Source organism: Girardinichthys multiradiatus, chromosome 2 (assembly GCF_021462225.1).
Source record: "Girardinichthys multiradiatus isolate DD_20200921_A chromosome 2, DD_fGirMul_XY1, whole genome shotgun sequence".
Taxonomy (NCBI): Eukaryota; Metazoa; Chordata; class Actinopteri; order Cyprinodontiformes; family Goodeidae; genus Girardinichthys; species Girardinichthys multiradiatus.
This window is the reverse complement of record NC_061795.1, coordinates 34,199,142-34,217,367: the sequence shown is the minus strand read 5'-3', so window position 1 is coordinate 34,217,367 and position 18,226 is coordinate 34,199,142. Positions and strand designations below refer to the sequence as shown.

General features: G+C 39.7%; 1 protein-coding gene across 2 annotated transcripts in view; it reads left to right on the top strand.

Moving 5' to 3' along the window:
- The window catches only part of LOC124880907 (BTG3 associated nuclear protein), a 52,468-nt gene that overhangs the window by 23,559 nt on the left and 10,683 nt on the right, over positions 1-18,226 (top strand). The window lies entirely within an intron of this gene.

Sequence of the window (18,226 nt, the reverse complement as noted above, 5' to 3'; positions counted from 1 at the left end):
TGAAATACTCCAACAACTTTATGTTCAATGATAGTTTTTACCTCCTTCTAATAATAATCCCTAATTGGTAACATTCCTTTTTTAATTAATAGATTATCTCCAACTGGATTAAGTTAATGATCACTTCCCTATAATATGTAAAAACTTTCTGCATGAGAGGAGCTACAAACCACCCACAAACTGGAGTCGTACACTTTTACCCAAAAAGTTCCTCATTTTATTGGCCTTTAAGATCTCTATCATTATGTTTCCTTATAGATTCAAGATGCTTTAGGCTCTGCACAGATTTGTTATGTGTGAATGCATCTGCTTTATATGAGGGATTTTGTTGTTGTTTGTATTCTTTACTGGCTGTTAAGCACCGTGTGTGTTTTCAATTGATTGAGGTAGTTACCGCATATCCTGCAGCTTCCCTTCTCTCCCACGATCAATCACACATGCATGCTGATGTCCTCAAATGACCCACTCGCTGAGCCTGATGGCAGCATTCCTCTGTGTCTCTTTCTTTCTCTCTCTTGGATCTCGACCGAGCGTCCTGACGCACATTTCCAAATACTCATACGAGTTCATGAACTACCCATTAAAATAATTCCAACATATCTATCAGGTTTAGCTGCTCTGTGTGGCTTGTGCAATGACGGCATGACTACAGCATTTACAAGTTTATGCATTTTATATGTAAACTGGCTAAAGTGTGCAGGCTTTAAGGGTATGAGAACCAAAACACTGCAAAACACCAAATTCCCAAGGCAGTGTCTGGGACCTTTCTCAATAAAATGCTCCCTTTTTTATTTTTCATGCTTTGTGTTTGTTTTGGCCATACACTCATATGACTCTAGAAGCCCAATCCAGTGTCCCATTCTTTCAACAATGGAGCACAACAATGGCAGCCTCTCTGCTCTCATATTCTCATGAACCAGAGGGCAGGCAAATCTAAGGGCAGCCCTTAAATCTGATTAAACCTAGAAAGATCACCATGACATCCACAGGAAACACGGCCTAAGCAAGAATGATAGTATCTTTAGAGTTTATTCAAGTAGATAAGACACTGACCAGATATTTTGTGAGCTGCATAACAATAAAGTATTTTGTTCCCATTAGGATAGCTGTGATGTGTTTTGGAACACAGCTCATTAAAACATGCTACTAAGCAAAATAATCAGACATGATTCTGATCTGTCCCTCCTTGGATGTCTTAATTTGTGTGTTTATATTTAGGCATGATGTCACCGTTTTTGTAATATGGCAGAATAGGGCTGAGGCTGCGTTGGCGGAGCTTCGCCTCCGCAGTTCATCACACCCAAGCCTTGTTCTCTTCCTTCCTCTGGAGCTGTTTCCTCATTATTAACATGTTCCTGTGGCGTAGCTGTGGTTACACCTGTTTTTTAAAGCCCACCTGCCACTTCTAATAACTCCATGTTACATTAACTAACAAATGGTTTTACTCACAGGTCAGATCTCGACTGCTTTAGTATCTGTTGCCTAAAAGAAATATTTGTTGTCACATTCAGAGGCATGGAGTTTTACCAGCTTCCCACAGATGGTTTTGAACAATAGGCTCCTTCAGGGGTCTTGTAAGTTGCATACATAATCCTTAGTTGTCTGCATCTTGTTTTTTTGTAGCTCTCGGCAGTGTTTATCCCACTGACATTAAGTTTTAAAATACACATGGGCAAGCAGGCATCTGTCAGATCGGTATCATTTATGCAGATGTTATGTGACTTGTGTTTGGGATGTTTCTCATTATGTCAAATGTCAGATTTTTTTTTTTTTTTTAATGGTAAAGATGGCTCCAAACCTGGCTTTAGAAGCTTAGAAGCTTTAGTATGGTGAAGGCAATTTAATAATTACCTCTTTCAGTTTAATCCCTTTCTCCCCACTGGCGATGGGTGCAGGTAATTGCTTCAGTCGAATTGTCTTTATTTTGGTTTGTTTTTCCAATAGTACATATGAGTTTGCCTCAAAGCTGTTGCCATGTTGGTATACTCTTTTGTCTCTGTTTTTAAGATTCTGGGTTGCTATTCTTTATAATATTTCAGTTTTAAAATGTTTTTGTATCCATCAAGAGGCTTCTGACATAATTCTGGCAGGGTGTTTCGCCACTTTTTCAGAAATTGCAGAATTTACTCAAATATTTAAAATGTGGCACTCCTGGCACTGACTGGGATTTTCAACCTAGATCACAAATCCTCAGTCAGGTTCAGGCCAGAATCATTCCAGAAGCTTAATGTTGACCTGCTTTATTTCTTACAAAATCCAGTTTTGATAAGTGTTTGGAATCATTGTCATGTGGGAACACCCATTTCCAACCAAGTTTAAATAATCTCGTCTTTCTTTTTATGTGAAGTTAAAGTATTTGCAAGTAGTCCTTTATTGTTCCATGGTTGTTCCATGTACTTTTTTAACACACCAGTACCACCGTCAGCTAAATAGACCCTGAGCATGACACTGTTTCGCCATGCTTTACAATTTGAAACTGTCCAAACATACAGGTCCTTCTCAAAATATTAGCATATTGTGATAAAGTTCATTATTTTCCATAATGTCATGATGAAAATTTAACATTCATATATTTTAGATTCATTGCACACTAACTGAAATATTTCAGGTCTTTTATTGTCTTAATACGGATGATTTTGGCATACAGCTCAAGAAAACGCAAAATTCCTATCTCGCAAAATTAGCATATCATTAAAAGGGTCTCTAAACGAGCTATGAACCTAATCATCTGAATCAACGAGTTAACTCTAAACACCTGCAAAAGATTCCTGAGGCCTTTAAAACTCCCAGCCTGGTTCATCACTCAAAACCCCAATCATGGGTAAGACTGCCGACCTGACTGCTGTCCAGAAGGCCACTATTGACACCCTCAAGCAAGAGGGATAAGACACAGAAAGAAATTTCTGAACGAATAGGCTGTTCCCAGAGTGCTGTATCAAGGCACCTCAGTGGGAAGTCTGTGGGAAGGAAAAAGTGTGGCAGAAAACGCTGCACAACGAGAAGAGGTGACCGGACCCTGAGGAAGATTGTGGAGAAGGGCCGATTCCAGACCTTGGGAGGACCTGCGGAAGCAGTGGACTGAGTCTGGACTAGAAACATCCAGAGCCACCGTGCACAGGCGTGTGCAGGAAATGGGCTACAGGTGCCACATTCCCCAGACCTGGGCTACAGAGAAGCAGCACTGGACTGTTGCTCAGTGGTCCAAAGTACTTTTTTCGGATGAAAGCAAATTCTGTATGTCATTCGGAAATCAAGGTGCCAGAGTCTGGAGGAAGACTGGGGAGAAGGAAATGCCAAAATGCCAGAAGTCCAGTGTCAAGTAACCACAGTCAGTGATGGTCTGGGGTGCCTGTGTCAGCTGCTGGTGTTGGTCCACTGTGTTTTATCAAGGGCAGGGTCAATGCAGCTAGCTATCAGGAGATTTTGGAGCACTTCATGCTTCCATCTGCTGAAAAGCTTTATGGAGATGAAGATTTCATTTTTCAGCACGACCTGGCACCTGCTCACAGTGCCAAAACCACTGGTAAATGGTTTACTGACCATGGTATCACTGTGCTCAATTGGCCTGCCAACTCTCCTGACCTGAACCCCATAGAGAATCTGTGGGATATTGTGAAGAGAAGGTTGAGAGACTCAAGACCCAACACTCTAGATGAGCTAAAGGCCGCTATCGAAGCATCCTGGGCCTCTATAAGACCTCAGCAGTGCCACAGGCTGATTGCCTCCATGCCACGCCGCATTGAAACAGTCATTTCTGCAAAAGGATTCCCGACCAAGTATTGAGTGCATAACTGTACATGATTATTTGAAGGTTGACGTTTTTTGTATTAAAAACACTTTTCTTTTATTGGTCGGATGAAATATGCTAATTTTGTGAGATAGGAATTTTGGGTTTTCATGAGCTGTATGCCACAATCATCCATATTAAGACAATAAAAGACCTGAAATATTTCAGTTAGTGTGCAATGAATCTAAAATATATGAATGTTAAATTTTCATCATGACATTATGGAAAATAATGAACTTTATCACAATATGCTAATATTTTGAGAAGGACCTGTACTTTGTCATTATGGCCAAAAAAGTTCATGTTTGTGTCATCTTACTGGGTTGTTCCTGAACAGCCTGACCAACTTCCTTTTAAGTGAGGCTGACAGCTTAGGTCAAATTGTTGAACCTTGGACTCAGTTCACCAGGAGGAGGATCCTAAACACACACCAGAACTGGCTTTTGAATGAATAAAGCAGGCAATCAATAGGAATCTCAAATGGCTCGACCTCAGTCCTATCGAACATTTGTTCACATTGTGGAATGTTTAGTCTGTGCAAGAAAATCACCTAATTTAAATAAGCTCTACTATTTCTCATAATAAGAACATCCAGCTAGACCTATGCTAGAAACTTAATAATGCCTGCAATGCATGGATGTAGTCGAGGTGCAGCTCTAAGGAAGAGTTAGCTAAATATTTTTAAGAGTTGTATGTATATATGGACCAATATCTTGTTTACATAGTTAGGTACTCATAAACATAATATAGCCTTCATTACCCTGCTTTTTTATGTAGCTGACGGTGTTGACGTAAATCTTGCTACAAATTAAAAAAGAAAATTTAAATAAACACTGCATTTACCTTCCAGAGTGTTTTACAAAATAATACTCTGAAGAATATTTTCCATTATGAGAGAATAAAAGGCCCAACTTTGTGGAACATTTGTTTGTTGTAAATGGGAGACTGTGCTAAAATCCTTGTTGGGATGCAGACTGAACTTCATTTGTACCACTTGTCCCTTTGCCTGATTAGCTGTGTAAGCAGAGCAATAAGTGGAACTCATTGCACTATTCGCTTTGTGTTCTTGGCCCACCTCCTATTTGCAAATTACATTTTTGTAGTTTAGCTGGAGATGTTTTGCACAGATGAAAACAGGCAGTCAATATCTGAGCATATTGCAACTCTGACAGCTGAAGTTCATAACAAAACGGGTTAAAAGGCATTCAAATTTGCCATCCAATACCAATGAAACTATAAAATAACTAGTGTTTTATTGTGCTCCCCCTTTCATAGCCTCTTATCTGAATCTCTTCTCTGTACTGTGATCTTACCCTGCTGATGCAGACCAAATGCGGGGATTGGGAAATAAAAGGAGTGACTGATGAGGAGGTGGGACTGAAACGAGAAAAGGGAAAAAACATTCGGGAAGAGGAAAGCAAAGACGAGACGTCTGGATTGCATATTTTGTCCTAATGGTTAGAAATTGACAACAGCCGATCGAGGAAACGCACTGCAATACTGAATAGAATTACAAGACATAATGTTAATACATAGAGATGAATATTGCCCTCTGCTGGTTGAATTACTCAACTAAACTGACCTTAGATCAATACCTGTTCACTTAGTTTTTTATTCTTTAACTCATCAGTTTATTACACTCAGTATGTAGAATCGGATTCCAGTTTTTGTCAGAATTATTACATTATTACAAGTTAAAAGTTATGAAAATGGAAAAAAAATGATGTGGCCTTGGCAGAATTACGGCTCTATAGTTTGTTTATTTGGGCTCGCTTGACAGCTTTTACAGTTGGAGTCTGTTTAATTGGTCTGTCCAGCAAAATTAGCTTGTTTCTTTTGGCTGCCACTTCAGTATTACCTTGGCAGCTTTAGGCAGCTGTTTAAGTGAAAGGTGAACTGGTTCACCATGAAGATGCCTATGATCTTAGGGATTTCTAATATTATAAAGCTGGCATTTATCTTTTTCTATAAGGCAGATTGGTTTTATTGACTTGCTGTTTAGAAGCAACATTGCTACCACAGCAATACTTTGTGGTAGATACTATGAAAGCAAGGTTAGAAGCTTTTCAGACATGAATTTTTTTTTTCTTCCTGTTTTAAACAAGAGGACCATTTTTCTTGTGTTTTTGCCATTCTTTTATTGCCGTCTGGCAAACTCCAAATTGACTTTTGTGCCTTAAACCCAAGAATTACTTGTGTATAATCACATTGTCATATCAGGTGGTGTCTGTGCTTTGAAGGAGTTCTGGAGTTGTCAGAATCTTAATGCCCTCCTGACCAAAGGTCTGGCTTCCAAGGTTAATCGATTTGCAGGTTGACTAACTTCAGAAGGAGTTCTAATGGTTTCAGTTTTTTTTTGAGGATGCTGTTCCACATTCCTCGTCCAATTTTGTCCCGTTTATAGTCTTTCCCTGTTTTGCACTTTGCTATAATAGTTCATTTTATTTTAAGTATGTTCTTCAACCTCTAAAGCACTTGAGTTTGTCTCTGTTGGGCTTGAGCGATCTGGTGAGCAGAACTCAACATTAAAGCAAATCATTCAAAAGTTAAAGTATAAAAAAAAATCACCAAGAATCTAAAAATGAAGATGCAACAAAAACAATTCCTTAAAAAAGCTGTTCAGGAGAAAGACAGTGTTGCCGAATCTATGAACACACTTTTTTTCTCACTACTGGGTCGGTTGTTATTCACTGCAAGCCCTGAACTATGTACATTAAATATGTACATTTAAAGACATTCTGAATCTAATTTATGTGAGAGCTGAAAATAACAAAACATATTTAATCAAACTTTCGGAAAGACATAAAATTCCCTGTTAAGTAAGCCAGTAGTGTCGGAGATATCATTAGCCTTTGCCATGGCCATCTGGGAAAATTTAGCACATCTCAAGAGAGTCCTAAAAAGCTTTTCTGATTTCACTGATCTTGTCATCAACCCGCATCGTTTACAAATGACTGACGTGACAACCACCCGCTCTGGGTTTTAGGCATGTTTCTCTAAAGTCTGAACACTGTCCAACCAGTTCATTTCCTCACCAAACTGCTTCAATGTTCTCTGGTCAGCACATGTTTCTGTGCATCTGTCGGACCATCCCAATTGATATTCTTCATGGTCAGTATGGGAACTGGGTCACAGAAGAGAGTCCAACTCGGCACTGGTCCATCCAGCCTAGCTGCCAGAACCTCTAAGCAGAGCAGCGCCCAGAAGAACAGAAAACGTGTTGTTAAGAGATTAGGAGGAATACGAAGGAACAAATCATCATTGTGAAAGTATAAATGGGTAATAAAGAAATGACAAAATGCATGTGAAGAGATATAACTTCTTATTGTGTTTGAGCACATCTCTTCCCAAGTCATTTTGTAACACAAGGGGGGAGGCTCTTGTTTACATTTGTATGACAACAGCCAGAATACGACAGGTCCGCGGAGACAGGTCTGGCATGAAAAATACAGTTTGTTCTGATTTGTTCTCTCCAAACAAAAAGCAGATGAGAAATGTGTAGTCTTAACCTTGCAAAATTATGGTGTGGTGTGATGTGTGCTAGAGTCATAATGCTGGCCTGTGGCCTAGGTTGCTCGCTTATCCCCATTTTTATGCTTAGAATGTTGTTTCTAGTGTGGAAGTGGTTGTTATGATTCCTGTGATTCACAGTGGTCTGGGAGGATAAAACTGAGACGAAATGATGCAAACAAGATCTTTTATGAACAATCTGTTCTATTAGTGGGATGTACATAAACAGTCAAAGATTTAGGGATCAAGTGGTGGATTTTGTTTCAAAGGAGTAGTGGTCTGCTTTGTGTCATTGGTGGCATTATGCCCCAGAGATAGAGGGCAAAAGATTGGAGAAATCCTTTTAGTGGTAAACGTGAGCTTTGGTGAATATGTTTGAGTCAGCATTTCAGAGTAGTGCAGAGGAGGGTAACCCCACTCGTGTTTTTTTTTTTTTTTGTCTTTAGGGGCAAAGTGAGATGGAACAGATGTTTTAAATGGATTTTACTGTGAGTCAGCATCCACGCAACTCTAGTTTAACCAAAGTTTACAAGTTTGAATAAAATAATGCAGCCTTTTTAGTTTCAGTCACACTTTATTTTATTAGGCACACCTTGCTAGTACTGATTTGGATTCCATTTTGCCAACAGAACTGCCTGAATTCTTTGTGGTATAGATTTAGCAGTGGATCAGAAAGATTCCTCACAGATTATGTTCCATGTTCACATGATAGCATCACAGAGTTGCTGCAGATTTGTTACCTGCATATCCCCTCCCACCTATCCTAAAGTAGCCACTGAGTTTAAATCTCCTGGCTCGCATCTAGTTGCTGACATGCAAAGATCTTTATCAGGGAATTTTACAAATACTGGAATGGACATGGGAATGGAAGAAAAAGGGCATCCAAAAGCAGTATTGGAACTGAAATTTGTTTTGAAACATTTATCTTTACAAAAAAATGAACAAGTAAATAACATAAAATACTCACAGTATTTTTGGCTTTCTGGTTGCTATTGCTGTTTAAAAAAAGAATGCTGAGAGGACAAGATTAATGGCAATGGGGAGTTAACCCAACCATGCTTTTAATAATGTTTGAAAGTGTTTTGGCAGCAGTCAAAGTAAATGTACCTGAGGGATGTCATGTACAGATACGTTAAAGACTTACAAAGCTACATACTGATGATGATGAAAGATCTGAAATCAGAACCAGAACACTTGGGTTCTTGGTGGTGTGAGTCAAAGGGGCTGAGTATGTTCGTTTCATCTTCCAGAGCAACTTGTTAGTTTTAAGTGTTGGTCGGTCAAAAGTCATTCCAAAATCTTCTGTCGTCAGATCACTTTTGAAAATCTTTACTTGTATTTATGGTCTTTAAAGTAATAAAGAACTAAAAACACAAGAAAATTGATTCATGTTTATTGGTGTCAGTATAAAGATATTTAATTTAAGAAATGTCTTGGCTCCATCAGGGTTCATTTGCAACTTCTGAATCAACATGAGATAAAGTGACTGGTTATGAGGGGTGTTTTTTTTTTGTTGGTTAAATTTTACAACTTGTGTATATCATCTCCTCAGCCTTCACAGAATAAAACAGGATAATTGGAAACATGATAACATGATAAAGTCAACATTCTAAATCACAAAATTTACTGACATTGTAAAAATGCCTTCGCCAATCAGGCACAAAAGGTTTTTATTTGTGCTAGAGAACAGAGAAAGTCTTCATGGCACTTAGTTCCTTTTTTATCAGCCTGATTCAACACTGCAGCCTGTTATTGTTGCAATGAGCCCCCTTTGGTATTTCTGTTCTGGAACAGGAATTGGTTCAATCTTGTTTTGTCATAAAAATCTCCCAGAGCCGGGCCTTATTGCTACTCCCAGTTTGTTGGTGGGAGTTGCAAAGCAAAGGATCCGTGGAAGGGTTTGATTGGTTGCAGGTGTTGGGCTGTGGTCCAGAAACCGTCATGTTTGGGGTAGAAATGGGAGGTTTTTTTGGTCACGAGTTCATTTAAAACATGTATTTTACAGAATCACATTTTAATGGGACTTGTATGTGCTGGCACATTGACCAGTATCTGAAAATAAGTGTAAAAGAATTGCCTTAATGCCTAATCTTTTCCCCACTAAAAAAACAAAGCAAAACTTTACTGCCTGGTGGCCAAGCCCGAACAAGAGTCAACCCCACAGTGGGCCCACCACCTGCAGGGGAAACTATGATGCAAATGGGAGGTTAATAGATACCAGCTAGAATGGTGGAGCTCACCTCTACGCACAGCCTGGGCGCTGGAACCAAGCTCCTTGAGAGAGGTTGGACTTTTTTCTTCTCAGGAGTGGACAGTGGGGAGAGGCGGCGCGCGGCGGTGGGTTTGCGCGTCGCCTCTCAGCTCAGGCATCTTGTGTTGGGAGTTACCCCAGTGAATGAAAGGGTCACATCCCTGCGCCTTCAAGTCGGGGAGAGGTCTCTGACTGTTGTTTTAGTCTTCTTGGCATCCCTGGCAAGGGTGGTGGACAGCGGCCCTCTCGTGGACTCTGTCATTCTGCTGGGGGACTTCAATGCCCACGCGGAAACGACAGTGACACCTGGATGGGTGTGATTGGGAGCAATGACCTCCCCGATCTGAACCCGAATGAAAATGTTTTCTTGTTGGATTTCTGTGCCAGTCACGGATTGTCCACAAAGAACACCATGTTCATGGCATAAGGGTATTCATCAGTGCACTTGGCACCAGGACACCTCTGGTGTACATTAGGTGTACAAATGACATGAACAGACTGCTGTTCGCTGATTGACCATAGGACCAGGAGAAATGAGAAGGTTTTCACTGAGGTTGTGGAGAGAAAAGTTAATAAAACTCAAAAGCCACTACAATAATATTAGGAAACCACCAGTGGGTCAAATCAAAATATAATTTTACTATTTACGAATCGTAAATAGTAAAATTTATTATTTTACTATTCAACCATGCCTGAAGGCTGAAAGAAAAGACAAAGGACATATCAGCTTTCAGAATTACACGCAGACAGGGCGCTGTATGTTTACATCCTAAATCAGCTGATCACACAAAAATCAGCTTTTCAGACACACAAACATTACCATCATGAAACAGTGTGTTTGGTTGGGAAATTTGTTGAGGCCCTTAAGCAAACCAGTGTCTGCGGGAGGAGGGAACAGGCAGAGAGCAGCTGCCTGTAATCAGACTGCCTTGTTTGGATCAAACTGGAGGAAGACCTGCTGAATTCGCAGAACACGAATATCCAATATCCAACCTAAAACCAACTTCACCGCGGTCAGAAGTCTGGTTTTGAGCTTTAAAGTCCTTGTCTTTGTTATTGTCATGGCTGAGACAAAAACGTCCTCATAAAGGCCAAAATTGTATCTACCTGTCCAGACAGCAGCATCTCTCCTCTCCGTGTCTCCTACCAACCAGCCCCTTCACATCAGAACCCCCTGAGCCTTATTTTATAAGTTCTGGCTCGGCTGTGGTCAACATAATTATCCCAGTGGATCATTTTATACATGAAAAAACATATATAAGACATTCTTGCATATACATTAATGCAAACATAATTTTTTTGTTTATTTATGTTTTTAATTTATGTTTAATTATTTATTTGTAATCGTTTCAAGCAGATTACTTTAATGTGACAATGGAACACAGTAATGTTAATAGCAGCACAATGCACTACACTGAAGCTGGAGGTGGGGCGTCAACCACCATCGCTACAGCCGTCAGTGGAAACACAAACCGTACCGAGTAGAGTGAAACCGAGAGGAGTGGAGCCGCGTAAAAAGAGGCATATGTCTCCCGGCTGGCCTGGGAACTCCTTGGGCTCACGCTAGAAGAGCTAAATGGAGGTGTCTGGATAAGGGAAGTCTGGATGTGAAGTCTGGATGTCTCTATTGATACCATGCGACCCGGTCCGGGATAAGTGGAAGATGACGAGTACGAGTATCCTCTGGTTTTAAACAGTTACATCTCTATAAATTAGAATATCATTAAAAATGTATTTATTACAACACTAAATCTCATATATAGATTCATTACACAGTGTTTTATATTTCAAGCATCTATTTCTTTCAATTTTAACAATGTTGGTTTATATTCAAACCCAAAACTCAACTTTTCCCTCCACTCATCTTTTCATTAATATGTATGGATATGGCACTCTTTAAACACTGAAATACTGCATATCATCTATATAATATAAAAGTGTATTTTTTTATTAAATTACTGTATTAACGTTTGAATGATATTCTCATTTATTGAGATGTGCTTGTCTTTTAATTTCTGCAGTTTTTGATTGCTATCAGCGAGCTCATTGGCCCAGCTACAGTCAGATAAAGCCCCCAGCTTAAGAGGTAAAATAAATTAACCCAGAAGTCTAATGGCCGCAGTGTGAAATATTTAAGAGTATTTTTATTTTCCAAACCCACACAAAACAAGCACTTTGAAGGTTTGTGGTAGAAATGTGTATCTTCACAGCCTAGTTTCAGCCAGGCCTTAGTCTCTCTCTCCCCCTCCACTTAGACCTACCCACCTGGAGCTGATGTTTCTGCTTTTACATCTGCCCAGGGTTTGCTTTGCAGATGTTGCTGCTAAACAGGGAGGAGGTTTCAAGCACCTCAAACTCCAAATGTTTTTTTTCTTTCTTTCCTGTTTTGGTTAAATATTTCCATGATCTAAGACAAAAGGCGGTATTCCTCTGGGAGTGATAGAAACCACATTTGTGTTTGGTTTTTTTTTTTTTTACCTCTTTGAGGGTAGTTTTTGTTTTTATCTTCTATGTGTGGAGGGTCAGATTTTAGAACACGTTAAGCAAAGGAAGCAGTGCTGACAGATTTACACCTGCACAATTAAATCAATTTGGATCAAGTGAAGCAGAAAATTATTCTGTAAGTCTCAATGACAGCCAGATTGAGACATACCTGTTATCCATTGGGTTATTTTCCTTAAATTTTTGTACTGGCTGTTTGTTTTTGTCTCTGTGGCCTTGCATTACTATTGCTGTATTTAATTACTTTTCCCGGGGGACTTATTGAAAACATTACAGCATCAAAAAAAGATTCTCTTTCTCCCTCTTTAAATCTCCTGACAATGCCTCCAGAGGAATTCCAATGCTAATTTTTTAGAGCTCTTTTCTTCTCTTCTGTGGTTTAATTTCCATTTACTCCTGTTAATCCAATCTGAGTCTAAGCCTTGCAGCACAATGATTACCAACCAACTGATCTCTTTTTGGGAAGGGCAGCAGTAAAGCATTGAAGATCTGCTGACTGATCAATTTACTTTCACAAACTGAGTCCACTGCCTCAGGTCTAAGATATTAGGTTACAATGAAAGTAAATCATTCTCGGCCTTAATGAAATGTTAAACAAATGGGCAGGATTTTAGGGATCAAAGTAATATTATCGTTTTAGAGTGGCCAAGGCCAGCGTTTCTAATTAAATCTGATATAGAATCCAAGGAGGGACCTAAAGATTAGGGTGATGGCAACGAGGTCTTTGAACATAATAGATCTGGAGCCAAATCTATCACCGATGATAAGTCGTCAAAATAAAGGGCTGATGACAAGTGGCGCCACACTTTTTTCATTTGTAAAATATTTTGAAAACCATCTGTTTTCTGAAAACTACTAAACCATCGGTCTGCCTATCTCCACCCCCGGAGGGAAGGGGTCCACCTTCTTTGTCCGGAGGCTGGTTGCCCCTGTGGGGTATCGGCACTTGGACCTGAGAGTATAGAGTATGTATGGGGAGTGTGAGTGAGTGTACGACGTCCATTGATGTTTGTCTTTATGTTTGGTGCGTGGGTGTGAGTGTTTTTATGTGTACGCTTGAGGGTGGGAATGTGTTATTGTGCCTGTGTGTGCCTGTTTTTTGTGTCAGGTTGGGTCTTGGGGTGCTCCCTCTCCTGGATCAGTTCAGGTCCCCCATTAAATGTGGGGCCTATTTCCTCCCCGCCACACTACCTGCCAGTTGTTGGTGTCTCTGCCCGCTGGTGTACTTGTGGTTCTCGTTGTCCGGGGCTGGGTGCTTTGGTGTGTGCTGGCTCACTCCCGGTGGCTGCTTGGGCTCTGTCGGGCCTCTGCTTGGGGAGTGATATGTCCTGGGGTCTCGGGTCTCTGGGTTGATGGCTGTATTTGCTCGGGCGTAGATGGCTGCCAGCAGGGCCTGTGGGCTCATCGCTGCAGCTCCTTGGGGCTTCTGCACTGTGGCTGCTGGGTAGTTCCACTGGGACTCTCCCCTGCTCTTCTCTGGGGGGGGGGTTGCGGTAGCAGTAGTCCCGGCGGTGGTTCTCCTGGGGATCCTGTGCTCTGGGGGGCCTTTGGATGTCTGTGGGTCGGATCTCCTCCGTATCTGTCCCGGGTCCAGGGGGGCGGGTCTGTTCCTCCTCACGCTCACTATTGCATATTTTTATGGAGAAACCTTGTATACCCAAGCGCGCTCACACTCAGACCCACAGGTGTTTAGATTCAGGTGTTAACAGAAACACAAATGTTCAATATTGAGCTGCATTACCACTAAATACATCTTGCATTCATCAGTACCGTGCACTTTTTGGTAAAAAACCTGTTAATATGAACTTTTCTGCAGGTGTAAAAGCAACCAGGGTGTTATCTTGTATTCTCTTCATCTTCTTTCTTTCCTCCGTTCTTTTCTCCTTCTCTCCCCTTTTCCTTTTTGCCCCATCTCTCTTTCTTATTTTTTTCCTTTTCATTTCTGTCTCCTGGTCCGTAACAAACGAGCATGGTTAAAAGAAAAAGAAAACTATGCATTATTTTCCTTCTACTTTAGACTAATGAATTACTTTCTGTTTGTCTATCAGTTAAAATCCTAAATAAATATATTCGTTTTGAAATCAGTGTGTGATGAAAAATTAAAACTGTTTATTGGGTATTAATACATTTGCAGGGCACTATATACAGTTTAAAAGTTTCAAAATGTTTTTGACAGTAGGCTTTAACCTTCTGAGTAAAATCAGCCATAGAATAAACTCCACCAACACAGGACCATAGTGTCTGGTTCGCAGGCTTCAGCTGGGCATCATATCCAAGAAATACAACGGTATCGGGCTCGACACCTGTATTGAATGGGATCGGTCACGTCTCTATCTCCACAGTATCAAGTTACTTTTATTCTCATCATAACATTTGCATAACTATCAATCAGTTTGTTGTTGATGAAACCTAATTTACATGCAGGATCATTTTGGCCTCATTAGACCTTTAATATTGGATGCAGCATTGTAATTATTTCTGTTGTCGCATGATTGCTAACGAGCTTAATGATGATTATATCTTATTAGCAGCAAGAGGCATTATCATTAGCATTCCCAGAATCACCAGATTGTGTCTTTTATATGAACTCCAGTTTAATCTTTTAGTCATAGTAATCAAATCATGAAGTTTTTTTTTTAATGCCAAAGGCTAAAAACTATTTAATCGAAGGGGGTTCATGTTTTTTTTTTTTTAGATTGTTTTCATCTTATTTGACTTCAATGCCAAGTTTCACAGCTTTACACCCTAACAGTAGAGACAAGTTGTTCCATTAGAGAAAGTTTCTGGGACAGGATGTGGAGCCGAGATGTTCCCGTGCAATCCCTGCGCAGATTTCACATGCCGTTCCAACTCTGTAAATGCTTCACTGAACCTCTGTGTGTTGCTTCTCACAGCTGAGAATGCAAACTGCTCTCAAAAGGAGGATGAAACTCTAATTGAGTGAGACAAGTGTTTACTATCTCGAATCTCAACCGCAGCGCCCACTCCTCCTCCCCAAACTCCAGTAATTGTACTCTTCGATATACCATTTGGTCTGTAGAGAAACACTCCTACGGAGGGTTTACAAAGAGATGAGAACTTGGCTGGAGCTGCTTTTGTTGCCTAATGCAACAGTGTGACAGAGCAGAGATAACCATGCATCTCTGCCATGACCAAACGTCTTAGCAGCTGGTTTCTCACCCTTCCAGTGACCTGTCATAACGAGAACCCTTTACATTGGTTTTGCATGATGCTGTTTAATAATTATAAGCTAACTTTTTTGAAGAAGTTCCCATTGAAATGCTGAGAGATTTTTAAAACTATTAATCTCTTTTTACAAATTTGTTTTCAGTCATAAACAGTTAATGCGTGGATGCAAATCCAGACTGTCTGCTTGCAGCTGTTTCTGCTAATACAAAGCAAAGAGGCTGTTGGCAGACATAAGAGGGACTATAACTCTTGTAAAGAAAGCAAATACGAGTATTTCTCAGCATGTGAAATTATTCCTTAAATGTTAGATTACGGTTTACATCAACCCACCAGGGTAGTTCTCCAAATAGTTCTGTTTTATATGTTACCAAATTCAGCGATTCATTTATCCCAGATGGTAATTGTCCTCAGCTTCATCCAGTGCCTAACCCAGTCACATCCAACCCAGTCTGTTCTTTAAAGTGTACTTGTGGTGCGATCCGATGACTCAGACAGGCTGCTTTTGCTAATGGATTCCATCAGGCTGACTGGGGCTAGCACCTTATGGTGATGAGACGGCACAATTTGTGGAGACACTGCCAAAATGTCACCCCAGTGGATTCAAACCGAACCTTTTGAGGCCCGTCATCAGCTCAGAACTTCAAAGCAGCAGTTGGACAAAGGGGTTGCGGGACAGTGTGGGACTCAGAGATTAGGGAAACAAACATCATCTGCAATTGAGGTTTGCTGTTTTTTCTGCGGGTTTACGTATTCATCTTTTTACCGTCTGCTTAGCATGGCTCGAGGTTAGTCCCAGAAACAGAGACTCCACATAACAAAATACATATGAAACCTCTGAAATATCAAATTTTTGAAAACGCTGTGTTGAATTTGGGGGAATAAAAAAAAAAAAGAATAAAAATAAGATCATGTCTTTAGCTCGTGCACCAAAGCTCCACTTCAGACAGAAATTGCCCCTATTATTTTATTATTGTTGCAAGGCTCCGGGCCACAGTAGAGACTTCCAATGTTGTCTATGTCCTCAAGCTAATTAAAGTGATTGTACAACAGCACAGAGCTGACTGGATATTTCTCTCTATGCGTCTTTCTGTGTGTTTCAGTAGACAGCATAATTGCATGTTAATTTCTGTGTCTGTTGTCACATAAAAGTTATGCGTTTTAAATTACCAGCAGTACTATGCAGATCTCAGAGCAGCTCTGTATAGTTTTAGATTGTTTTAGATTCTGACTATAAGAATAGCTGGAAGGAAAATGCTAAAATGCCAAAAAAGAAAAACCTCGTACACACCACTGTTCTATAATTACTGTACCAAAGCCACACAACTTTGATGCTGGTACCTGGTATTCTACACTAGGGGAGATAAAGATTCTTTTGCAGAATCCTACTTAGGATCTCCTGCCAAGTCATTTAATTCATTTTTTCTAAATATATTTTAACCAGTGTGTTCCCATTTTGAGTTTAAATAGCACAGTGTTTAAAAACATAAAAACATTTGGTAAATTGCTCCTCTGCAATCTTGGTTATAAAGTTATGTATATAATCTTTGTTTATACATGTGGGAATTGGGGCAAAATATTTGTGCCATGAATACAATTGCAAGTCTTTTATTGCTGCAGACTGTTTTTATGCTGTTGCATAAAATCCAGGTCAAAGATTGAAAGTATTGTTCTAACATCACCTCTGGATTACAGTGTAGATTGACCATGGCGTTGTTTTAGGTTTAATGCAACATTTATGTCAGTCCTTTTGGATAGTAGCAGACTGTTGCTTAAAGTCTTCCTAAACAACCTACAGATGCTCTGGTCTTGGTTTTGATACTTTGGAAAAGGGGTTAGCGGAGAGGATGTGGGTTGTCATTATCTCACTTTATTTTTATATATACATTATGTAACTCTTTTAATGACCTCAACATGGATAAAGACAAAGATGTTTAGACCACTTTGGATTAAACAGCGGTCAGAATGGGGTGCAGACCAAAGTAGATTTTTGCCATGTAGAAACAGCTCTGGTCTTTGAACTGTCAGAGCGGTTCATGGAAATGCTTTGTTTTATAAACCTTTACACCACTATCACATTTCGACTTGTTGTTGGCATAAAAATCTATATTTATTTTATTTGCAATGAAAACTCTGGTAGATGGCTTTACAGGATATTTCCATATCAGACATGTATGACAAAATAGAGGAGCATATTTAACAGCATTCAAAACATTTATTTATATATGTGTATGTAATAAATAAATATATATATATATACACACACAAATATTTCTTCTATGTTTGTGGTTACATTTAAATGAACCTGTCTTCCTGATGGTGGTCAGAGGGCCCAGTGGCCCTGATTGTATGGCAGCCTAACTTTTTTCAATCTGTGGATGCAATGTAGCTTACCACCTACAGTGTGTGAATGTGTGTTATCAGGTGGATGACTGATTGTAGCGTAAAGCGCTTTGGAGTTCCTGGACTTAATAAAGTGCTACAGAAGTGCAGGCTTCTATAGACACTTTTTTTTCCTTATAAACATGAAAATGTTTATAAGAAAATGAAACCAATTCATCTTCTCCAAGTTTACAGAATTGTCTCTCACGGCCCCTCTGGTAATCCAGTAAAATACTGCACTTTATTGGACAAAGGTAAGGTGTACAAAGAAAATTCACCTAAAACAGTTACAGCATATCCTAGAAATCAAAATCATTATTGTCATTGCGTATTAAAATGCAACTAAAGGAAAACATTAGACCAAAGGTTCTTTGCAAATGCAATGTTGTAAAACCAATATTGCAATGAAGATTCTGATTGGGTTTACTGTGCAAATCTAGTTTTAGACCAGACAATCACTGGCAATACAGGTCAAGCAGCAAATCATCCAACTGTAATCACCATCCAACTCTAGCGCAGTGAATTTTGAAAAAACGATTTGAAGCTATTTTGTTTTTTTATCCCCCCTCTCAAAATGGAAAATTATTTTGGTAAATTGTTTATCATTT